This window comes from Myxocyprinus asiaticus, chromosome 9 (genome assembly GCF_019703515.2).
Source record: "Myxocyprinus asiaticus isolate MX2 ecotype Aquarium Trade chromosome 9, UBuf_Myxa_2, whole genome shotgun sequence".
Classification (NCBI taxonomy): Eukaryota; Metazoa; Chordata; class Actinopteri; order Cypriniformes; family Catostomidae; genus Myxocyprinus; species Myxocyprinus asiaticus.
This window is the reverse complement of record NC_059352.1, coordinates 42048021-42075184: the sequence shown is the minus strand read 5'-3', so window position 1 is coordinate 42075184 and position 27164 is coordinate 42048021. Positions and strand designations below refer to the sequence as shown.

General features: G+C 37.2%; 1 pseudogene; it reads left to right on the top strand.

Moving 5' to 3' along the window:
- LOC127446282 (general transcription and DNA repair factor IIH helicase subunit XPB-like) overlaps positions 1-25486 on the top strand; it is a 33532-nt pseudogene extending 8046 nt beyond the window's left edge.
- Positions 25487-27164: the final 1678 nt, after the last annotated feature.

Here is a 27164-nt window from a genome sequence, read left to right as displayed (position 1 = left end):
TTGTACCAAAGCCAAAATTTTGGTATCAGAGCAACCCTAGGCCACACAGCTCTTTGGTCCCAATCCTGTAAGTTCTTGTCGCATTGTGCATGTGGAAATGCTCTTTCACTATTAAACATAGCCACGAATACTACTATCCATTTTTTTACGATGTCACTTCAAGCGTTTTAGTGATCTCCGAGACACAGTAACATCTTTTCCACGTCCACGGGATATGTCTTCCGACATGGTTGTTTAAGAAATGAGAAGCTGCACACTGCTTCAGTAAGGATTAAATGAATTGTTGCCAGCTGAAATATATTAATCACTGCAATAATGATCCAATCATAGGCTCTTAAGTATCTGCTTATTTAAATCCAAACAGTGAATTTTTTTTTTTTTTGGCCAGGCAGTGTAAATTGCTCTCATTATGCCCTTTAAAGGTGCTATATGTAAGATTGACAACAAGCGTTTGAAATGGGTACTGCAGTCCAAATTCAAAATATTGGGAGAGTTGTCTGCCCCGCCCCAGACTCGAAGCTCATGCAGGTTGCCAGAATGTTGACATGCAAATTAGCCAACTCAGCATCCGTTTTAAATGATTTCTGGGCTTTAAGCTGTCTCCATCTTCCAAAGGCATCTCCAGTATTTATCCTTGTTTTACTACACCTCTGGTCATGGTGGTTTTTAGACAGATGGCGAGGCTTTTTAGGTTGTGTGGAATCTGTTATCTCTGATCCAGTTCGTTTGCTGGCTTCCATGGCTGCAGCACGCAGTGTTGTTTGCCTGCAAACTTGTTCAAATCTGGCAACCTGGCAGTGTCTAAATACTATTGGTGAGAGGGCAGTGGGCGGGATCACACAGGCCAAAACATAAACAGAAATTCCAGCCTGGAATGGAAACTTCAAAGTAGAATATACTAGCTGTAGCATTGTTATCGTAGAAGCCAGTATTTCAACTTAGCATGTTTCCTAATTCTCTAATGACATATTATGGTCATTTTATGATTTAGTACAGTACAAATATTACATATAGCACATTTAAATGTGTTCTGTTTGGCTGTGATTCTGTCAATTCTCCCATCATATTACTTCCCGCGAGGACAAACAGTTATTTGCCACTGAAAGCGTAAAAAAACCCCAAAAGTTTGTGAAGAGCAACACAAATTGATTGTAAAGAAAACATGCTGCTTTGTGAGTGTCTGTTTTTGTCTTGCAGCAAAGATGTTTCGTCATGTTCTAATGATAGTCCAGGCTCACTGTAAGCTGGGTCTGACTGCCACACTAGTGAGAGAGGATGATAAGATTGTCGATCTAAACTTCCTGATCGGACCAAAGTTGTACAAGGCGAACTGGATGGAACTGCAGAACAGCGGATACATTGCTAAAGTTCAGTGTGCTGAGGTGAGAAGGCCAAAAGAGGATAATTCTATTTAAACAACTATATAACAAAAAATAAATAAAAATACTTTCTCCCCAAAGTACAAAAAGACAACAAACAATCATTTCATATGTGCAAATGATTGAGAAAAGGTTCCAACATCTCATTTGGTCAACAGAGTGCATGGACTTGTGAAACTGTTTGTTTGTATCAGGCAACAGATTTTGAGCCTGCTGTACAAAATAATACGGTTACTCAATGTTCCCTCTAATTTTTGTTATTGATGAGCAATTCCTGTTGCTATTGTGCAGATCCTTTGTCCACTTGAGCAAAAAAAAAAAAAAGCCATGTCATGGCCTCTAATGCTCAACAGCACATTTATTTTTTTTATTTTTTTTATTAGGCTATTTATCACATTCTTTTAGCGCATTTCATTTTAATACAGTAACTAAAAGCTTAGAAATAAAATATGAATTGGAAATATTTAGGCAAGCTGTGCTAGGATTGTAGTTATTTAATATTGATATTTAAAATTGGCCATATTTGAATATTTTTCTTTCTTGTTTCCTCAAAACTCAGGATAACTTGTTTTATCAAACTTTTGTTAAAGCTGAAGAGTGTATTTTTTGTGTTGTTCAAATACTTCTCCCAACTTACATTAAAGGGATGGTTCACCAAAAAAAGAAAATTCTCTCTTCTCCCAGATATGTATGTCTTTTTTAGAATATATCAGCTCTGTAGGTCCATACATTACAAGTGAATGGTGACCAGACCTTTCAAACTCCAAAAATCACATAAAGGCAGCATAAAAGTAATCCATATGACTCAAGTGGTTAAATCTATGTATTCAGAAGCGATATAATAGGTGTGGGTGAGAAACAGATCAATGTTTAAGTCCCTTTTTACTATAAATCTCCACTTTCACTTTCACATTTTGTAAGTGAAAGTGGAGATTTAAGGAAGAAAGGACTGAAATATTGATCTGATTCTCACCCAAATTAATTGCATTGGTTCATAAGACATATATTAAAAGTAATTTGGACTATGGTTGTTCAGAACGTATATTTAATTTTGTGCAATTCCATTTGTTGACGCTAATTGAGCAGAAATAACACACTTCAGCCGAAAAAAGGTTTATATAAAACTTTATGAAAAGAGCTAAGGGATAAGGTTTATAGATAAATTATGAGGTTTGTGTCAGGACTAGTGAATGTATACGTTGTTTGTATACAGCATATATATATATATATATATATTTGTTATATATACTATTATCTTTTCTTTTTATGACTGTTATCATGACGAGTGTATATATATCCGTTGTGTTATTCAAAAGGGTTTGACACAGATTTGCGCTTTGACGTACAGACTGCACGTGTGCGCGCAGACTGACCGCCACTTTCATGTAACATCAGCTATGCTCAGAGTTTTTTGTTGTTTATTTCATTTGTTACATACTTTCACAGTTTATTTCCCTCTGTAAATGTGCTATGATTCAGCAATATAGAGTACTAAAGTAAATACTCTGGAAAATGGACACCTCAATTCATACACATTTGATAGGCTATTGATAAATACATTTTTGAGGATGAAATCATAACGCAGGCCGCAAAAGATGGCTCAAGGACCGCATACGGCCCATGGGACACCTGTTGAGTAGCGCTGTACTAAAAGGTTTATAGATTAGTGGCCATGAGAGTTCATTAGACAAACCTTTGGCTACAGCTTTGAGAAGCTAATTCATTGTATTGGTGAAGTAATCCAATGGATCTCATCTGCATGGGTGAAGTAATCCTATGGATGTCATATGGAAAATATGTTAAGCGGTCAGTCAGTGTTATTGTTGTGCCACAATAAGCCTAAATACCTTCTTCCTTCAGTGTGTGCTTTAAGTGTTAAGTATATCTTCACACTCATTGTGTGTGTAGGTGTGGTGTCCCATGTCTCCTGAGTTTTATCGTGAATACGTGGCCATAAAGACGAAGAAGAGGATTCTGCTTTACACCATGAACCCCAACAAGTTCCGTGCATGTCAGTTCCTGATCCGCTTCCATGAGAGAAGAAATGACAAGATCATCATCTTCGCCGACAACGTCTTCGCTCTGAAAGTATACTCTATCCGCTTGAACAAGTAATGTTTTATTTCGTTTGTACACAAACACTCATACACATGCAGTAGTGCCTTAGCATAATAACACTGTGCTCGGCAATTTCCGTTTTTAATTAAATCGTCCTATTCCACCCACCACAAGTATTTTTCCCATTCATTTTCTCCATTGGAATTAAAACAAATTATTTAGTAAAGAGGTTAAGAAATTAAAGGGATAGTTCACTCAAAAATGAAAATTCTCTCATCATTTACTCACCCTCATGACATCCCAGATCTGTATGACTTTTCTAAGATTTTTAGAAGAATATCTCAGCTCTGTAGGTCCATACAATGCAAGTGAATGGTGACCAGACCTTTCAAGCTCCAAAAATCACAAAGGCAGCATAAAAGTACTTAATCAGACTCCATGGGTTAAATCCATGTCTTCAGAAGCGATATAATAGTTGTGGGTGAAAAACAGATCAATATTTAAGTCCTTTTTAACTATAAATCTCCACTTTCACATTCTGAAGTGAAAGTGGAGATTTATAGTAAAAAAGGATTTCTCAGAAATTGAGTAAATGATGAGAGAATTTTCATTTTTGGGTGAACTATCACTTTAACCAAACCAACCAGCTCTGAGGTGAACCATAATATTACAAACTTTGAACCAAACAAATTACTATTAATAAAAAATCTGAATAAAGACGAAGATACAAGACAGTATACTTAAATTCTTATGAGTAAAATAACTGCTTATCCCATGAAGCATTGCAAATGACATAAACCATAAGCAATGCTACAATATAAAACAATTGACTGTTAAAGTGTAAAATACAATATATTTGAAGTGTATATTCAAGTGTGTATACACATTGAATATGATGTTTGAGTGTATGCAAAGGTATCAGTGACTTTCAGTGGATTACTCTTCAGGATTATGGGTAGTGTATTTCTTCACATGGAATGTTGCAGTTATAAAAAAAAAAAATGATATAAATATAAAAAAAAATGATAAAATAATTATATAAATGTGTTTTTAAAAAATGAAATTGAAATCACATTGACATGCTGCTTCTACATAAGAATATATCAGTGTTTTGACAGGTTTAAACATTATTGCTAAAAATCAATTTTACTTAGTTTTACTCTACCTTAGATGCCTTCATAAAAAAAACAAAATGTTCCTTTTGTTTCCTTTTGTTCAAATATTGCTATGTCTGGTCGGGAGCTCAGAGGACTGCAGAATGTACAAGTCATGACTTTATAAAGCTGATAAGGAGCAGCCTCTCACTAAAGAGCTCAATGCACCACATGAACTCAAGTGAGCCAAAAAAAAATCTGAGTGCATTTCTTTGGGTACTTACCAAAACCTTGTATTTTGCAAGAGTGTCATACAGGGCCAAACCTGAAATGTTTATAACTAGGTGCTTTTAGAATGCGCCAAAATTCATACAACTGAAACTGTCCCAGACACAGCTTGTAATCGGATTTAATTTGCTGTTTTGTTAATCACCATCATACTTGCCAAATGAAAGGGCTTTTCCTTGAATGCACTTTGCTTTAGAAAACTTTCAGAGAATTTAAGAAAGGCTACACACTAAACCCAACAGGGCACACCTCCTCCAGGGGTTATATTATGAAGCTGCAGGGATCTGAGGGTTTGTGAGGTAAAATTTGCCAACTGGAAGATCCATCTTGTGTGTTTGTTTTGTATTTATTTATCATATTTTATGTTGTTTATATATATTAAGTTATTAGGACTGTCAAATAAATAACTGTGATTAATTTATATAATTTAATTATTAATATTGAATACAATTATTAACACTTCCTTTTTTAAGGACAAAAAACATAATATGAGGGTTTGGCAGTTTGTCTGTTTCTTTAAAAAAACTTATTTGGACATACATACTCATTCTTTATTAATAATTTTTACTATTATTATTTTAGAATAATTGTAAAGTCATCAAAATCATGAAATGATGCAAATGGAAGTAAGATTTGTAGTTACCCAAAAATGTTAAAACACTTGCAATGCTTTTTAAACAGTTTTGAAGGAGTTCGCCATGTGTACGGCCACCAGAGTATGTGAGTGGAGTGGAGCGGCACCAATTTCCCACTACGCACTCAAAGCATTCCCTAATCACTCCAGTGCTGGTTGTCTATTTCCCACTCCCCGCTTACTAATAAGAGAAACCAAACTCCGTGTTTGCTCCATGGCATAATTTGCACATAACCACTGTTCCACTCTAAAGTTATATCAGTGTGCTTTTAAATATCACAAACCTCTGTGCAGTGTTGTAATAAATGAAAAATAAATTCATAATGCTATGAGAAAAGCTTAAATGTGCTTTTTTTATATATATACTAACATTACCCCAAGTCTAACTTAATTTATTTACGTATATTAGCTTACTTTTGTCATGTTGGCAACATTCTCTGGATTAAAGGAATATTCTGGGTTCAGTACAAATTGAGCTCAATCGACAGCATTTGTGGCATAAAATTGATAACCCCTAACATTTATTTTGACTTGCACCTACTTCAAAAAATGCAAAAATCGAGGTGACAGTGAGGAACTTACAATGGAAGTGAATGGAGACCAATTTTTGAATGTTAATATACTCACTGTTTCAAAAGTTTAGCCACAAGACATAAACAATATGCATGTTAAATTGATTTTAGTGTGATAAAATCACTTAAACCTTTTCTGTTTAAGGTTATAGACAATTTTACAACTTCGTTGCCATGGCGATGTATGTCAACAAACCCTAAACCTTAAAATGACTTTAAAAATTATGATTTTAACAACTTTACATATATGTATATGTATATATACATATACATATATGTATATGTATATATATACACTATATTGCCAAAAGTATTCGCTCACCCATCCAAATAATTGAATTCAGGTGTTCCAATCACTTCCATGGCCACAGGTGTATAAAATGAAGCACCTAGGCATGCAGACTGCTTCTACAAACATTTGTGAAAGAATGGGCCACTCTCAGGAGCTCAGTGAATTCCAGCATGGTACTGTGATAGGATGCCACCTGTGCAACAAGTCCAGTCGTGAAATTTCCTCGCTACTAAATATTCCACAGTCAACTGTCAGTGGTATTATAACAAAGTGGAAGCGATTGGGAATGACAGCAACTCAGCCACGAAGTGGTAGGCCACGTAAAATGACAGAGCGGGGTCAGCGGATGCTGAGGCGCATAGTGCGCAGAGGTCGCCAACTTTCTGCAGAGTCAATCGCTACAGACCTCCAAAGTTCACGTGGCCTTCAGATTAGCTCAAGAACAGTGCATAGAGAGCTTCATGGAATGGGTTTCCATGGCCGAGCAGCTGCATCCAAGCCATACATCACCAAGTGCAATGCAAAGCGTCGGATGCAGTGGTGTAAAGCACGCCGCCACTGGACTCTAGAGCAGTGGAGATGCGTTCTCTGGAGTGATGAATCACGCTTCTCCATCTGGCAATCTGATGGACGAGTCTGGGTTTGGCGGTTGCCAGGAGAACGGTACTTGTCTGACTGCATTGTGCCAACTGTGAAGTTTGGTGGAGGGGGATTATGGTGTGGGGTTGTTTTTCAGGAGCTGGGCTTGGCCCCTTAGTTCCAGTGAAAGGAACTCTGAATGCTTCAGCATACCAAGAGATTTTGGACAATTCCATGCTCCCAACTTTGTGGGAACAGTTTGGGGATGGCCCCTTCCTGTTCCAACATGACTGCGCACCAGTGCACAAAGCAAGGTCCATAAAGACATGGATGAGCGAGTTTGGTGTGGAAGAACTTGACTGGCCTGCACAGAGTCCTGACCTCAACCCGATAGAGCACCTTTGGAATGAATTAGAGCGAAGACTGCGAGCCAGGCCCTCTCATCCAACATCAGTGTCTGACCTCACAAATGCGCTTCTGGAAGAATGGTCAAAAATTCCCATAAACACACTCCTAAACCTTGTGGAAAGCCTTCCCAGAAGAGTTGAAGCTGTTATAGCTGCAAAGGGTGGGCCGACGTCATATTAAACCCTATGGATTAAGAATGGGATGTCACTTAAGTTCATATGCGTCTAAAGGCAGATGAGCGAATACTTTTGGCAATATAGTGTATATATGTATATGTATATGTATATATGTATATGTGTGTGTATATATATATACACTATATTGCCAAAAGTATTCAAAATTTTTTGTGGTAATCAGCATTATGCAACAAATGCTGGCTATTGAGCTTAAATTGTTCAGCTTGGAAAATTCCAGAAAATGATGTCAAGCCTTTAGGCAATCAGCCAATTAGCTTCTGATAGGAGGTGTACTGAATTGGAGGTGTACCTGTGGATGTATTTTAAGGCCTACCTTCAAACTCAGTGCCTCTTTGCTTGACAGCATAGGGAAAATTAAAAGAAATCAGCCAAGACCTCAGAAAAAAAATTGTGGACCTCCACAATTCTGGTTCATTCTTGGGAGCAATTTCCAAACACCTAAATGTACCACGTTCATCTGTACAAACAATTGTAAGCAAGTATAAACACCATGGGTCCATGCAGCCATCAAACCACTCAGGGAGGAGACGCATTCTGTTTCCTAGAGATGAACGTAGTTTGGTGCGAAAAGTGTAAATCAATCCCAGAACAACAACAAAGAACCTTATGAAGATTCTGGAGGAAACAGGTCAACAAGTATCTATATCTACAGTAAAACGAGTCTATATCGACATAACCTGAAAGGCTGCTCGGCAAGGAAGAAGCCACTGCTCCAAAATAACAATAAAACTCCAGAATACAGTTTGCAAGTGCACATGGGACAAAGATTTTACTTTTTGGAGAAATGTCCTGTGGTTTAATGAAACAAAAAATGTAACTGTTTGGCCATAATGACCATCGTTATGTTTGGAGGAGAAAGGGTGAGGCTTGCAAGCCAAAGAACACCATCCCAATCTTGAAGCATGGAAGCATTGAAGCATCTTGTGAGGGTGCTTGCTGCAGGAGGGACTGGTGCACTTCACAAAATAGATTGCATCATGAGAAGGAAAATTTTGTGGATATATTGAAGCAACATCTCAAGACATCAGCCAGGAAGTTAAACCTCGGTCGCAAATGGGTCTTCCAAATGGACAATGACCCCAAGCATACCTCCAAAGTTGTGGCAAAATGGCTTAAGGACAACAAATTCAAGGTATTAGAGTGGCCATCACAAAGCCCTGACCTCAATCCGATAGAAAATGTGTGGGCAGAACTGAAAAAGCGTGTGTGAGCAAGGAGGCCTACAAACCTGATTCAGTTACACCAGTTCTGTCTGGAGGAATGGGCCAAAATTCCAGCAACTTATTGTGAGAAGCTTGTGGAAGGCTACCCAAAATGTTTGACCCTAGTTAAACAATTTAAAGGCAATGCTACCAAATACTAACAATGTGTATGTAAACTTCTGACTCACAGGGAATGTGATGAGAGAAATAAAAGCTGAAATAAATAATTCTCTCTACTATTATTATGACATTTCACATTCTTAAAATAAAATAGTGATCTTAACTGACCTTAGACAGGAAATGTTTTCTACGATTAAATGTCTGGAATTGTGAAAAACTGAGTTTAAATGTATTTGGCTAAGTTGTATGTAGACTTCTGACTTCAACTGTAAATAAATTACCAAACAAAAAATTTATATATATTATTAGGCGCTTTTCTGTTATTGCCCTTTTATTTTATAAATTAACTTGCCCTAACAAATTAAGTTAAGCTGGTGTTTTACGTCAATAAAAGTTCAATTCTTTTTAATGCGGGACATAATACAGTTGAGATGGCGATGTATTAGGTTCAAAATATTCAGTAGGGGAGAGAAAGAGAGATTTATTACTGACCTTTAGATTTTCTTTCCACATGTAAAAGGAACACAGTGTGTTTTCTGGACATATGCCTTTTTAAGATTCCACAACAAACCTTTGGTCGTGGCAATCACCTCCCCACTCCCCATGTTCCTCTTCGCCGTCATTAATTTTCAAAGTTTTTGTTGAACACTGCTTAGCACATGATGAATTCTTGCTGCATTATGGGCCGTTAGCAGGTGTTGTGCTCTTGATGGAGTGTTAGTGGAGCGCTCAAATCAAGAGAAAACAATGCCGCTCCAATTTTCAAAAAACCCGCTCCTCTAAAATCATGCTGCTCCGCTCGCATACGGCCTGCTTTATTGCTAACATATTGGTGCAAAGGGACTGCAATGGTTGTCCAATTGGTTAAGAATTTAAAATCACACGAACCCACTTGTAAACAAAATATGAAAGTCTCTTCAAGTACTGTTAACCACAGACTCATAAATCAAATGGCCTTAGGGGTTATTTATGGTGGGGACAGGTTTGACATTTCCCCTCCACTTTATAAAATAGGTAGTAAAATCGCAAAACAAAATGCAACAAAATATGGTCCTGTTGCTAATATACACTGATCAGCCACAACATTAAAACCACTGACAGGTGAAGTGAATAACATTTATAATCTTTTTACTGTGCCACCTGTCAAGGGGTTGGATATATTAGGCAGCAAGTGAACAGTCAGTTCTTGAATTTTATATGTTGGAAGCAGGAAAAATGGGCAAGCATAAGGATCTGAGCAACTTTGACAAGGGCCAAATTGTGATGGCTAGACGACTGGGTCAGAGCCTCTCCAAAACGGCAGGTCTTGTGGGGTGTTCTCAGTATGCAGTGGTTAGTACCTACCAAAAGTGGTCCAAGGAAGGACAGCCGGCAACAGGGTCATGGGTGCCCAAGGCTTATTATTGCGTGTGGGAAGTGAAGGCTAGCCCCTCTGTTCCGATCCCACGGAAGAGCTACTGTAGCACAAATTGCTGAAAAACGTAATGCTGGCCATGATAGAAAGGTGTCAGAACACACAGTGCATCGCAGCTTGCTGCGTATAGGGCTGCGTAGCTGCAGACCGGTCAGAGTGACCATGCTGACCCGTCCACCACAGAAAGTGCCTACAATGGGCACGTGAGCGTCAGAACTGGACCATGGAGCAATTGAAAAAGTGACATGGTCTGATGAATCACGTTGTCTTTTAGATCATGTGAACAGGTGAGTGTGCATTGTTTACCTGTGGAAGAGATAGCAGCATGGTGCTCCATTGGAAAAAGGCAGGCCGACGGAGGCAGTGTGATGTTCTGGGCAATGTTCTGCTGGGAAACCTTGGGTCCTGGCATTCATGTGGATGTTACTTTGACACATACTACCTACCTAAAGATTGTTGCAGATCACGTACACTCCTTCATGTCAACGGTATTTCCTGATGGCAGTGGCCTTCTTTCAGCAGGATAATGCACCCCGCCCTGCAAAAATTGTTCAGGAATGGTTTGAGGAAACTGACAGAGTTCAAGGTGTTGAATTGGCCTCCATATTCCCCAGATCTCAATCTGATTGAGCACCTATGGGATGTGCTGGACCAACAAGTCCGATCCGATCCTGATCTGTCCACTTTGCAACTTACAGGACTTACAGCTGCAATTTTAGTTTATTAAAATAAAACGTTTTATTATGAATTAGAACCCAGTACCCCTCATATGGAAAGAGAAAATGTCCACACTGGATCAACAAGTCAAAATTGAGAGCCTTTGCTGATCCATGCATTAATTCACTGACTTGGAAAATCCCAGGACAGTTCTAGGCTGTTCTAAAAACCCACTGGAAATTCTTGAGATTTTTACAGAATTCCATTTTCTCCAACCTAAAATGTGACACATGAATTCTCGATAAGCTGTGCATTCTGTACATTGTATGTAAGCACTTAGTTAGCACTCAAACGAGTGTCATTCAACCTTCCCTTGGATTGAGCCGCTGCTGCTGTGTCATGTATATACTTAAGAGTTGAGAATACGCAAGACGGAGGTTACTGATTTTCACCGTCATAACTGTATTCAAGGTTAATTCAGGTCCAGAGAAATAAAAGCTTATAAATGGTTGGATATAACATGGGTTTAAACTGTTGCCACAGATGCTGACAGGTTAAAAATCTCTATCGTTAAAGTGGCAGTTCAAGCGTTCTGGATGTGATATTTGCTGTGAAAACATGAAATTTAACTTCACATATAAAGTACTCTGTGCCAGTATATCGAACCATTTGTATGTATAATCATAAATCTCAGACAATAGAAAATGTTAGATAAGTGTAGGCAAGTTTTTTCCCCCATTTAGATCGGAGAATGAACTTGCATTACGGATGTGATAAAAATTTAGTTTTTGGTAGACTCTTTAAAAACTGTGAATTGAAATGCACAATCCAGAAATAATAATAGCCAAGGGTTGGCACTCCTAAGAACATGTAATAATTAATTTAAATTCATTGTCATTTTCACATTAATGTGGAAAACCTGGCGTGAAGTTTGTAAAAGTGGCACTTACAGTAAATGTAGAGGAAAAACTATCCAAAACGCTTTGAAACCTCAGACTTTGACCTCTAAGACACTGGTGTATCCATCAAGGCAGCATTATGGATTGAATTAAGATTGAAATCATGATATGACCTTGCACGATTACTAGTAAACTGCAAAATGCTGCATTTTTTAACAGTCTGCATGCTGCATTGACCTCTTCAGTCAGTGATGCTTGAGCTAGCAGCGTTTCTAGCGGCTATGTGAGGAAGACGCTGAGCAGTGCATAAATATGCGATGATCCAACGTTTACCATATTACAATTCAAATCGCAAAGCTTGTCAAAGTAATCCCTTGGAGTTGTTCGCTGTGCCACAGTCTTTGCTTGGTACATAGTCTTTACTCATTACATTTTCTTGCTTTTTTGTTCTTTGCCGATCACATGACTGATAAGCTTTCTGGGTTGGCTTACATATTGACCTCATGACTGAAAGGCTCTATTCTCCTCCCATCACATAAAAAACAGCAGCCTAAATACATATAGAAACTTTTTCTGCAACAAATACCATGGTTAATAAAGTACAGTTAGTGTTACTACAGTAAATCCATGGTACGTTTTTGTAAATGTCGAAAAGCCTTCTAATTTATGTTTACTCCCGTTTTCTTTGTCAGTGCTGTTTAGAATGTGGGGGCTGTTTATTTTAAACTAGTTTTATCACCGAGCAGGGGCGGACTGGCCATCGGGAGAACCTGGACTTTTCCCTGGTGGGCCGGCCGTGAAACAGGGCCGAATGGGCCGCGATAAGCTGAAATGGGCTGGGCTGATTTCTCTTCCCAGTCCGCCCCGTCACCTAGACATATGAGTTTTGCAACAGACAATTCTGTACTGCATTAATACGGGTTTCACAATCCTAACCGCGTATCCCACTAGTTCAGAAACACATTTAAAAGAGTCTGTTTTACAGTAACCATAGTTTAACTATGGTATTTGTAGTAAAAACATAGTAACCACAAAATCAACTTGGTTACTGTCATGTTTACAATATAGTATAATCATGGTTACTATATTGAAACTACAATATTACTGTTGTAAAACCATGGTTAATTGTATCAAAACCATGATTTCTGACCATGGTGACAGCAGTCATGGTTACTACAATATTACTATAGTAAAACCATGGTTAATTTTCGTTAGGGTCTTTTAACAAAAAAAAAAAAAAAAATTTTTCTCTAATTACTAAAGCAACATTTTAACATAATACCTGCTCTATTACGCTACATGCATCGACATAAAATGCCTTTCAAACTCTACTTCACATATATTCAATATTCAGAAGTTGTACATCACTACAGAAGGAACTTTGCTATTGAAATGGATACGAGGGATGTTGTGACGTGGCTCGAGTGTTTTAATCATACGCGGAATTCACACATCTTCGTAGGGAAACGTATCGTTGGCAATGAACACCCCAATCGCTTTAGTTATTGTTTTATGCCTGTCCGAATCAGCACTGAGTGCCTGCTTAAAAACGAAAGGGAGTGTGTGCAGTTTCGGCTCATCTGCAGCTCTGTGCGTGCCGCGTGCGAAATCTTTCCCTGGTGATTTCGGAGTAATTTAGTATCTAGTATACAGCACTCACATCGAGCGATGTCTGCAAACAGTGCCTGTTTTGTAAACGTTTTTTGACCATCGCTGTTGTAATTGACTGCAAAATGAAAATGTTTCGAGACAGGAGACCTGAATAACGCAGGGGGATTCTTTATCAGCGGCTCATTTTCTCCACTTGCCATTTTCAACTACACACAACACTTGCAGATCAGTGATGTCATCAAGTTGACCCACGTGAAACACAGGTGGAGCGTATCCATCTACAGATCCATTCAGGGGTATTAGCGGAAGTTGTAACTGTGCGTGTCTATTTGACGCTTTATTTTCTTCGCAAAACCTTGTTCTCCAGATGCGTCAATAAACTTGAGGTGAACCGCGGTGCCAATGCTTACCGAACCGTGGGTGGCGAACCGTATGGTTAGTTTTTTCTTTACCGAGAACCGTTACACCCCTAGTGTGTGGTGGGGTCTCTTTCACAGTGTAGAATGTGCACAGCTAACTGGGGCTGGCAAGCGTTATGTTGCAACAAAAATATTAAATGAACCATGTGAAATCTCAGCAATCACAATATGCATCATATCATTAAGTTGTATGACAGCGTTTCCGCTATATGCATTGAGCACTGCTGAATGTAAATTTTTTTTTTTTTTTTTTTTTTTTGGAACAATAAAGCTGATTCCTTGTCAAATTAGAATGATATCTTAGTTTTACCGGCAATGTAGCCCATCTGTGATCACATTTTTTAAAGATATGGCCAGACATGAAGTCCACCAATAACGTTAGAGGGACATCAGTAGACCTCATTGTATAGAGACTAGCAACATCAAGTTGCTGCTTGTGTGAATGGGGCTTTATACTTGTTGAGCTTCAATGATAATGATTTGTCGCCATACAAAGATTGCGAATGACTGCACTTTTGCTAAATGTCCCATCTTGATTTGACGAAAACCTGTGCTGGTATATGGACACAAAATTAATTATCTTTAACTTTCTCTCTGTATAGACCATATATTTATGGACGCACATCACAAGGAGAACATATGCAGATCCTTCAAAACTTCAAAAACAATCCCAAGATCAACACCATCTTCATATCCAAGGTAAATGACCACCCATCTTCACAGATAAAGAATTGAGGAAACATTTAAAATTAGAGAAAACTATATTATTTATAATTTGTTTTGTAATTCTTGACTTCCAAAATCACAGTACTACACAGGTTACACAATAATCTTTCTAGTAAATCATCAGCAGCACACATACTATATAACAGAACACAGACAAGGTACACAAATGACAAATGTATAAAGCTATATTCCTACCAAATGGCGAAAAACTATTTTCTTGTGTAAATACATGTGAGAAATCGTCAATCGTTCACTGGACGCAATGACCTGCCAGAAACAAGCAGCTGGCCATTCAAGTCTTTACTAAAGCACAATTTTCTTTCTTTCAGTTTATTTACAGGGAAATTATATATTTCTGACTATATAAAATATGAATGTACACAATAATTTTTTATACTATTTATTGTTTTATCAAATACCACTTCATCTACATTCATATGAATGTATGTCTGATCCCTGCATCTGCAGAGACACTAAACTCAGATTTTAAGCAATATAAATTTTGATTCAACATTTTAGATTTCTGGGATAAAAAATGTAAAAATAAAGTGAGGCAGCATAAACAAGAAAATATCGCATAGTGAGGCCACAGTCATTTACACAAATGTAAAGTCTGCACAACAATCAAATTGGATCATTATGATCAATAATGCAGTTGTTAATGCAATGGTTTAGTTTTGACATGAGACCACAAGACCATTTTAACTTGAAACTGTTTCTATGAGACTAAGTTTACCTCAGGCAGAGTTCAGTGGACGTGATCACACTGATCTGATTAACTGACATTTTCATCCATGTTATAAAATAAACATGTTTCCATAGTTTGGGTGCTTTGGAAATCCTACTAACATTGTTTATAACATATGCCTCAGAAATCTCTCAAAAACAGACCAGGTCTTCTTTATCATAGCCTAATTTGTTAACCCTTTAAGCTCGGATTGGCCCTCCAAGAAAAAAATAATTATCAAAATATTAATAACTACACTCTTGACCAACACATAATAGGTATCAGATTAAAGCTTAAAAACTGTACTGTAAAATGCATGTAGGCATTATGAACAAAATTGAAAAAGTGCTTTGAAATGTGCAGGCAAATATAAGTGTTCCGTTTTGATAATTTATTAATAATTATGCACTGTACATATTATTGTTATCAGTAAAAATATAAAACTGATCAAATAGCCATGTGTCATATGTTGTTGGAAAGCTCTCAAAGAGTAGAATACAACCAGCCTGTTTTACACACGGGCAAAAATGTAGTGAGTAATGGCTAAGTACATGTCTTTGACATACTGTAGATGTTACATGTAAACAGGTGTTCCTTATAAGCTGAATTTTCACTTATAACTTCACAAAAATAAACAGCACATAATGTCACTTACCACTACTTAGAGGAGGGGATTCCCTAAAAAAACAAGCTTGTGCATGATCGGATAAATAATGGGCTATCTGGCTAAAAACACGTGAGCTTTCCTGGATCAGATGACTTCTTCGGAAATTATGTAGTACGTTGTCCAGTGTCCTGGAACGCTAAACCAATCGTATTAGGATACAGATCATTGCAACCAGTGGTGAAAGTCATCCAAATATGGGCAAAGAGTATCGTTCACTCTAATCACATATGGCCATCAGGAGATGGTGCCAAGTACATGATGCAGATTCAGTGATGGCTCAAATGACACAGAATGGAACTGAATGAGATCTCATTACTCATGTCTGCATGCTTTGGAGAGAGAGCATATCTTTAGTCATTGTTGTATTTGCATGTGTAATTAGTTCTTATGTACAATTATTATGTTTTTATTGGTTTGGAGAGGCTTTTGGACACAAGGATATATGATGTTTGTAATGCTATAACTTTTAATTGCTTTGTCGTATCAACAAAAATTTTTACTCGGTTACAGGTGACTTGATTGGGAACAACAAATGCAGTTTTTCAGAGCTACCTTATTTACACCCTGGGATTTGTAATGTGAAATCAGAAAAAAAAAAGAAATAGTTATATAGTTTTGGCTCAAATTGTTTTCCTGATTTTTCTGCAGTTTCTTAGGCTGAGAATCTTGTAATTAAGCATAATCTATATCATTAAAAAAATTATTTGAATTGAAAGGTTTTCTCTGAGAATGATACCAAACGATTTTGTCTGCGTGTGTGTGTCGGTGTGCGTGCGTATGTGTGTGTGTAGAGTTATAAGCCTTTAATTTTGGGCATGCCACTGAAACAGGAAATCTTTAAAAGTGCCTTCAGAGCTTAAAAGATTAAATGATCACTAATTCTAGACTAAAACTCTCTCTGCTGATGTCAAAAACATACATATCCTAGTGTCTCAAAAATCTAAGCAGACTTAATGATTTGCTGAATGTTGTCCAGATTAAACCTCTTTTGGCCATTAAATCAAACATTAAATTGTTAAAATAATATGAATAGGATTAATGACATGATTGTTAGATAGATGAAGGTTGGTTTCTTTAAAAAAAAACAAAAAAAAAAGCACACCTCAGTACCAGGTGGGTAGGATGCACACATGTAGGCTATGGAAAAAAATGCCTGAAGTGAAGAAAAAAATGTAAATTAATAAATATACAAATTTCCAAGATATGATGGTTGGTTTTCTAAAAAAAAAAAAAGCCCTCAATTATTTTAAATAAGTAAAATTTTGGGCACACGTGCTCATTATTTATTATTACTATTTTCCACATTTTTCCATAATAGTAAAGTCATTGGAAGTATGGGAATTATGCAGTGACCAAGAAAAAAAAAAACTAATTATGTTGTGTTTTAATTGTAAAAATATCTTGTATTATGCCTATACAGTTTTACACACTCTGGACATTCCCTCAACCAACTTCACTTTGGATGCTTTTTAAACAGTATTTAAGGAGTTCCCCTGTATGTGGGGCACTTATTGTCTGCTTTTCCTTCACTATCCAGTCTAGCTCATTTATTGAAAAATTGTTGGATTTAAGTTTTTTGTAAAGAAATTCATATTTAGGCACAATTTATATTTGTCTGCAAAACTAAATTGAAGCATTTAAGCATTATCTTTAGATCAAATTGTTTTTCAAATCATAAGAAACTAATTTAGTCAAGTGTGTCCAAACTTTTAACTGGTAGTGTACAATATGCACAGATTTATATTGGAAACTAAACCATTTCATTGAATAACTAATTTTATGCTACCATGTTCTTTTTATGCACAATAAATGGCATGATGAAGAGACAGTATTTCTTTTTTTATTATTATTGTATGTTTCATAAGACGAAAGACAAACAGAGCTGATTTGTATCATTTCCATTTGACAGGTTGCATGTCCGTCACAAGCTGCATTCATCCAATCATTGTTATTGACACCACGAATATGAAAAATAAGCACGTTAACAGGATTAATTAAAGGAATATTACAGGTTCAATTCAGGTTAAGCTCAATCGACAGCATTTGTGGCATAATGTTGATTACTGCAAAAATGTATTTTCGCTTGTCCCTCCTTTAATAAAAAAAGCAGCAATTGAGGTTACAGTGAGGCACTTACAAGGAAGTAAATGGGGCCATTCCGTAAAGGTAAAAATACTCATTGTTTCATTTTAGTGTGATAAAATCACTTACTAACCTTTTCTGTGTAAAGTTTTACAACTTCATTGTCATGACATTTAATGTCAACTAACCCTAAAATGACTGTAAAAATAACTATTTAAACAACTTTACATCTCAAATATCACGAGTTTTAACAGAATAATTAATGTTAGTGCTTTTATAAAATGATAAGATCACTTTTCTGCTTTAAACCCTCCAAAAATTGGCCCCATTCACTTCCATTGAAAGTGCCTCACTGTAACCTCGATTTTGACTTCAAGAAAATGAGGGACGCGTCAAAATACATTTTTGTGTTAATCAACATTATGTCACAAATGCTAGCAATTGAGCTTAACTTGTATTGAACCCAGAATATTCCTTTAACCTAGTTAAAGTATGAACAGTGTGAAACATGAAACAAGATAACCCAGGATTTCATTTACCCAGGGTAAAAGATGACCTGGTTTAACAATTTCAAGTGTTAAAAGCCATATTGATGTTTCAGGCATTTTCCTTCGTTTTCAACAGTTTTGATTTGGTAATCGTTGTAGAAGATCCTCTTCCTTTCTCATTCTGTCTTACACTCTCGTTCTCACACTTTGTCAGGTAGGAGACACTTCATTTGACCTGCCTGAGGCAAACGTGCTGATTCAGATCTCTTCTCATGGTGGTTCTCGCCGTCAGGAAGCTCAAAGACTTGGCAGAGTGCTGCGCGCCAAGAATGGTAACCAGCCATGGGAAATCAACACCTTCAACATCATTATGGAATAGCTGGATAGATTGCCTAAGTTTATAGTAAAGCAACTGAATCAAAAGCCCCTTTGTAGTAACCTGGGGTTGTGTCAACTGTCTATTGCAAGTGGCATTATGGTTGTAGAGCATAATTGTGATCGTCAAAAACTACTAAGAATAAACCATTCTCAAAGTCATGGCAATTTATATAGTGAAAATAAAAATTTCTGTTGATGCTCCGCTCTAAAATATTTAATTGGCTAGAAATTGCTCTTTGTGAGTGCGATCATAATCATTTTTAAGAATTTTTATCTAGTAATTTGAATGACTGAAAAACCATGGAAACTTCATGGAAATATCATGGAAGTTAATTGGTGGAAAGTGTGGGAATGCTGTGTGAAGAACAGACCAAAATGTAGTAATTTAGTAACTGAAAATCTCTCTGCCAAAGGTTTGAAAAGAGTTGTGTTAAGAAAAGCTGTGTTTTCTTTTTTAACCATGTAATGATCATCATCTGATCAATTTTCAAATTGAAAGTTTAATGCGTGAACTGACATGTTATTACCTTTACTAGGTATGGCCGCAGAGGAATACAATGCTTACTTCTACTCACTTGTCTCTCAGGACACACAGGAAATGGCAAATTCCACCAAGAGACAGCGCTTCCTGGTGGACCAGGGATACAGTTTCAAGGTTTGTCATATTTAAGCTGCAAATACTTGCTAATTGGAAATTATAGCAAAGAGCTTGTTGAGCTCTATATTGAAATTCCTCTTACTTCCTCATACTTAATTACATTTCTTCTCCACAATTTCTACAATAGTCTGATTTGCTCAAAACACAGGCTCAACTAGGGATGCACCGATGTTTTGGCCACTGATATTACCTTTTTTTTTTTTTTTTCTCCCAATTTGGAATGGCCAATTCCCAATGTGCTTTTAAGTCCTCATGGTCACGTAGTGATTCGCCTCAGTCCGGGTGGCAGAGGACGAATCCCAGTTGCCTCCGCGTCTGAGATCATCAACCCGCACTTCTTATCACGTGGCTTGTTGAGCGCGTTGCCACGGAGACATAGCGCATGTGGAGGCTTCAGACCACCCACCACGGCATCAATGCTCAACTCACCAGTCGCCCCACCGAGAACTAACCACATTATAGCGATCACGAGGAGGTTACCCCATGTGATTCTACCCTCCCTAGCAACCGGGCCAATTTGGTTGCTTAGGAGACCTGGCTGGAGTCACTCAGCACGCCCTGGGATTCGAACTAGCGAACTCCAGGGGTGGTAGCCAGCGTCTTTACCACTGAGCTACCCAGGCCCCCGATATTACCAATTATATCAGCAAATCGCTTTTAAGCATGAAAATGCCACAATGAAACACACATGATTCATTTATAATTAATTATCATCACACTTTGTAAAAACTCTGTGAATTCAAATGCACAATCCAGAAACAATGATAGCCACAGAATGTGTAAGGGTTGGCACTCTTAAGAACATGTAATATTTAATTTTTAATCATTCTCGTTCTCACATTAATGAGGAAAAACCGGTGTAACAGATGTGACAGTGGTAAAAGTGCCACTTACCTAAACATGAGTTAAAACTATACAAAACACTTTAAAACCAGCAAACTTTGACTTCTTAGACATTGGTATGGTATCCATTAATGCTACACGATAGTTAAGATTTAAGACTGAAATCACAATATAGTCTTGTATGATTACTAAACCTTGAAAGCTTAAAAATAGACTGCATTCAGTGATTCAGTCAGTGCTTCAGTCAGCATTGTGTAAGCAAGTGGCACCCTCTAGCAGTGTGTATGGCATTATTCATTGTACCAGTCAAGTCATTTTTATTTGTTTAGCGCTTTTCACAACACACATCGTTTCAAAGCAAATTTACAGAAAATTATGCATTAACAGAAATGAAAACTGCAATATCACCACAATAGGACTTTTTGTTCCTTTTGTAACTTATTATTTTTCCATGATGTGGTTGACATTTCCATGGAATTGCCCAACATATCCATAATATGAATTTGTTATTTTGTACTATATACAGTACAAACATGTTAAATGTGAGTTCTGTTGTTTTTAATTGCAAAAACAGAAGTGCAAAAATGTTTTAGAAGTACTAAATAACCTTTTTTCACATCAATCATCATGCTTTAATATTTATATAATTTTCAATAATTTTTTTATCTTATATTTATCTTTCATTGTGGCTCTCTTTAACATTTTGGCCTGTCATGTGTTCAATAGATCCAAAGTTGAATGGAAATTATTTATTTTTAAAACAATAAAATAAAATAAGCTTTTGTACCTCTTTGTACATTTTTAAAACATAATTCCTGAACGAAACAGTGATCTAATGAAAAATAAGTGGCAAAATATTGGTATCGGCCAATAGTTTTTTGTTAAATCGTTATCATATCAGCCAGAATTTTTCATATCGGTGCATCCCTAGGCTTAATTTAAAAGTCTTTGGGTGGTCAATGTTTGTTTTTTGTAAACATTTTAGTAAACATCTTGACTTTAAGAAATTTAAGATTTAAGTTTGAAAATCTCCCATTGGTAGAATGTTCAGTCTTCAAAATTTAACAGGTCATGTTGACGTCATTGCAATATTTGTATATACCGGTAAGTCTGATTGGTTGTCTTAATTACATTTTATTTACATCTATTTGCATAATTAATTGTGATTAGTCTAAATTTCTTGTATCTAGTATACCATTTATAGCCACTGCAAAGTCAGTACAGAAGATCATTCACACGGAATGCGCCCTTTCATTCAAAAACAGCTAGAGAGAACTTAAAAGATTGAACAGAACATGTAATTTACACAAAACCAAATCCTAAAACTTAAGCTTACAGTGTTGTGAAAAAGTATTTGCCCCCATCCTGATTTCTTCTATTTTTGTGTATTTTTCATACTAAATTGTTTTAGATTTTCAAATGAGATGTAAAACAAAGGCAACTTGAGTAAACACAAAATAAGAGTTTTCAAATATATATATATATATATCATTTTTTTTTTTTTTTTTTTTTTTTTAAGCAAAAAAAGGTATCAAACACCTATATCACCCATGTGAAAAACTAACTGCCCCCTTAAACTTGATAGGGTGTTGTGCCACCTTTAGCAGCAACAACTGCAACCACTCTTCCGATAACTGGAGATCAGCCTTTCACAACGCTGTGGTGGAATTTTGGCCCACTTTATTTTGCGGAACTGCTTTAGTTCAGCCACATTGGAGGGTTTTCGAGCATGAACTGCCCGTTTAAGGTCCTGCCACAGCATCTCAATCTGGTTCAAGTCAGGACTTTGACTTGGCCACTCCAAAACTTTAATTTTGCTTCTTTTGAGCCATTCAGAGGTGGACTTACTCCTATGCTTTGGATCATTGTCTTGCTGCTTGCGCTTGAGCTTCAACTCACAGACTGATGACCGGATGTTCTCCTTTAGGATTTTCTGGTAGAGAGTAGAATTCATGTTTCCCTCAATCATTGCAAGTCACCCTGGTCCTGAAGCAGCAAGGCATCCCCACACCATCACACTACCACCACCATGCTTGACCGTAGGTATGATGTTCTTTTTGTGGAATTCTGTGTTTGATTTACGCCAGATTTAACAGGACCCTGTCTTCCAAACTGTTCCAAACATCAGTCCACAGAACATTCTCCCAAAAGCCTTGCAGATCATCAAGGTGTGTTTGGGCAAAATTCAGACGAACCTTTATGTTCTTCTGGGTTAGCAGTGGTTTTCGCCTTGCCGCTCTTCCATGGATACAATCACCTTTTTCCTCATCATTTCTGGAATTTCTTTCGACCTTGGCATAGTGTGCTACTGGGTGAGACCTTTTAGCCAACTTCATACTGCTGAAAAAGTTGTATATAGTTGTTGATTTGATTGAACAGGGCTGGCAGTAATCAGGCCTGGGTGTGTCTAGTCCACCTGAACCCCATTATGAATGCAGTTTCATAGATTTGGGGATTTAGTAACTAAGGGCAAAAACTTTTTCACACAGGCCCAGTTGGTATTGGATAACTTTTTTACTTCACTAAACAACATTATAATTTAAAATCTGTATTTTGTGTTTACTCAGATTGCCTTTGTTTTATGTTAGATTTAGTTTAGTTTATTTTTGAAACAATTTAGTATGAGATATATACAAAAACAGAAGAAATCAGGATGGGGGCAAATACTTTTTCACAGCACTGTACATAAAACTTTATGGTATTTGCATCTCGAAATGCAAAACAAAAAAACATCTAGTTAAAAAACAAAAATTATTTTCCTTATCCATTCTTCTCTCTTTATCTGTGTCGCTGCATGTCAGACATTCAGTCTCTTTTTTTTTTTCTATCTCTTTCTAGGTGATCACAAAGTTGGCTAGGATGGAGGAGGAAGACCTGATGTTCTCCTCTCGAGATGAACAGCAGCAGCTCTTGCAGAAGGTTCTGGCAGCATCAGATCTTGATACAGAGGAGGAAGTGGTGATGGGAGACATGGGAGGGAAGCCACAGGTATGATTCACTATTCATTCTTCTCTGCCATATCGTTCGTTTCTCACTCTTACTTCCTTTGTAACACTGAGCCAGGATAAGCTTGTTTTTTGTGCTGATCTTGGTAATTATCATAGAAATGTCAAAAACTGGTCTCAGTTCAGAATTAAAGGAATAGTCACCCAAAAATGTAAATTCTGTCATCTGCTTACACTCATGTAGTACCAAAACTATATGACTGACGTATTTCTGTGGAAAACAAAAAATGTTAAGCAGAATATGAAAGTGAATGGGAACTGAGGGTTTTAAGCACCATAAAAAGCAACATAAACGTAGTTCATACTACATTTTATTCTAAATCCCAAGTCTTCAGGAGCCATTTAAAGATTGTGTGAAGAACCGACCAAAAATAATTTATTCACTGAAAATCATTCATATTTGCGTGTTTTCAGTTATGACAAGTTATGATGCGTTGCGCCAGTCAAAGACGCCAAATGACAAAGGTATCCACATTTCTCGTAACAGTCATAATGGGCATGTTCGAAAAGTTCAAATCAGAATTGAGAGCTACAGCAGAGGACAAGATTTTCAGTGAATAACCATTTCAATTCCAGTCTGTTCCTCACACAAAGCTATTATATGGCCTTTTGTCTTAATTTATTGATTTTATAACTCTGTTGGCTCTTTGTCAATATGCACTGACTGAGCCTTGAGTATTTTTTCCTTGTTTTGTAACATTGACGTAGATCAAAGCATAATAAGGATTGCTTTAAGCTGCATTTATGTTATAGCGTAAAGCTGTTTATGCTGACCTGTTTAACTTGGGCCTATCAGTTTAATAGGTTAAGATATAAATTATTCACCTGTTTCTCTAGTTTTCTCGTTGAATGGGAACTATGAGCTCCATGTCTGGCGCAGATGATTCAGTCTACATGGAATACCAGATGACCCGCGGAAGCAAGTCTGCAGCCAGCAAGAATGTCCACCCTCTGTTTAAACGCTTCCGCAAGTGAAGACATTCACAGCCTGGCTGCATCACTGAAAGTACCTTTTGAGGCTGTATTAGCTGAACGAATCCCAGCAGAGCCATTGAGCAAGAGGGGTGTAATTGGACACACCATGACCAAATATTGACCTATCTGAATCAGGGTGGCCAACAAAATGGTAAAATATGTTTCATAGATGCTTGTGTTTGACGGAGCCAGTTAAGGACTGTCAGATAAAAATCAACCATATTACAAACAGGATGTTTGTAATGTAATTAGAAATTATTTGAATTTTTTATATGTAATTGAATTGTAAAAATTATTATGTAATACATTAGGTATCATGAACACAATGAGCAATATTTTTCACAGCCTTTATCTTGGTAAATGTTCATTTTTAAATGAACTGTTGTTTATTGTTAGGTTGTGTTAGTTCACAATGCATTTCCTAATGTTAATGTATACTACTTTTAGTGTTAAAAATATATTAATATATGTAGAAATCAAAATTAACAAAGATAAATGCTGTGAACATATTGTCCATTGTTGTGTGAAGTTAATTATTGTTTAACTTATTATAAGTGGTTTTCCACACTTTTATTTACATGGCTGGAATAAAGGCTTCTGCAATGAAGCTTTTGTATTTTGTCCATCTCTCTTTCCCTCTTGTAAAAACAATGATATTTCCCATCGAACTTTGTTAACCTCTGTAGTCTGTTTATAATCCTCCTCACACAGTGCTGTTAGGGGTAGCTCACTTCAGTCATCATGGTCCTGTATCCCCGTGTAACTTCACGTGATTTGCTGAATCATGTAATCCTTTATCCCACACTAGAGGGTGCATCCCCTTCCCAGCATTCATGCCTTTATTGTGCAGATGAATGTCTTCTCAGTCACTGAGTTTGTAATCATATTATAGATGGATATTAAAAGAACAAAGTGTATATTCTTCATCGTGCAAATTGAGGTTTAGCTATTTGTTTGAGAATGACCTTAGTGCATTCATTTACTAATAATTTACAGATACATGAGATGTTGACATGACATATCACAGCAGTACTCCATCTAAAACTACCAACATTTGACTAATTATTGAATAATTATTTTATTCATATAGTTTATACAGTATTCATTTTAATTGTGAGACTACAAACAAGTGATGTCACACTGCAGGACTATTAAAAAATGATGGAAAAATTGGTTACTAGTCACAGCACCTAAAATATACACTTTCCCATGTCATATAAATTTTAACCTATAATCTTTTACTTTTAACTTTTTAACTTAAAACTTTGAATACTTTAGTCTTTGCTAACTATTTTCTCTACATCATTTCAGAATCAGAATGAGCTTTATTGCCAAGTATGCTTACACATAGAAGGAATTTGTCTTGGTGACAGAAGCTTTCAGTGCACAAACAATACAACAATAAGACAGAGATAATAAAAAATAGAATGAAAATAAAAAGCGCATAGAAAATATAAGTAAATGTAGAAATACACCATAAGACTATATATGTGTGTGTGTGTACAAATACAAATCTGTTTTTTACAGATAATGCAAGGGAATGTAATGGCAGAAGAGGTAGGATATGTTGGATAAATATAAATAGATTAAGCTGTGTATTGCACTTAATTATTCCTCAGTGGGGCAATTTTAACTGTTCATGAGATGGATAGCCTGAGGGAAAAAACATTTCTTGTGCATGATGGTTCTGGTGCTCTGTGCTCTGTAGCACTGGCCAGAAGGCAGCAGTTCAAAAATATAGTGTGCTGGGTGAGTTCAAAAGATTTGTGGGCTGAGTGAGTGGGGTCCAGAGTGATTTTTCCAGACCTTTTCCTCACTCTGAAAGTGTACAGTTCTTGAAGGTAGGTCAGGGGGGTAACCAATAATCCACTCAGCAGTCCAAATTGTCCTTTGTAGTCTTCTGATTTCATAGCTGAACCAAACCAGACAATTATTGAAGTGCAGAGGACAGACTCAAATGACTGCTGAGTAGAGCTGAATCAGCAGTGCCTGTGGCAGATTGAATTTCCTCAACTGGTGAAGGAAGTACAACCTCTGCTGGGCCTTTTTCACAATGGAGTCAATGTGGGTCTCCCACTTCAGGTCCTGTGAGATGGTAGTGCCCAGGAACTTGAATGACTCCACTGCTGCCACAGTGCTGTTCAGAATGGTGAGCGGGGTCAGTGTTGGGGTGTTCCTCTTAAAGTCCACTATCATTTCCACTGTTTTGAGTGTGTTCAGCTCCAGGTTGTTTTGATTACGCCAGACAGCCAGCTGTTCAGCCTCCTTTCTGTATGCAGTCTCATCATCATCCTGGATGAGGCCGATGACTGTAGTGTCGTCTGCAAACTTCAGGAGCTTGACAGAGGGGTCCTTGGCAGTGCTGTCATTTGTGTACAGGGAGAAGAGTAGTGGGAAGAGCACACATCCCTGAGGGGCACAGGTGCTGGAAGTGAATTTTCCCATTCTCACTAGCTGCTGCCTGTCCATCAGAAAGCTGGTGATCCACTGACAGGTGGGAACAGAGAGTTGGTTTAATTTAGTCCAGAGAATAGCTGGAATGATTGTGTTGAAAGCTGAACTGAAGTCCATAAAAAGGATCCTTCCATATGTCCCTGGTCTGTCCAGATGTTGCAGGATATGATGCAATCCCATGTTGACTGCATCATCCACAGACCTATTTGCCCAATAAGCAAATGGAAGGGGATCCAGAAAGGGTCCAGTGATGTCCTTCAGGTGGGCCAACTCCAGTCTCCTCAAATGACTTCATGACCACAGACTTCAGAGCGACGGGTCTGTAGTCATTAAGTCCT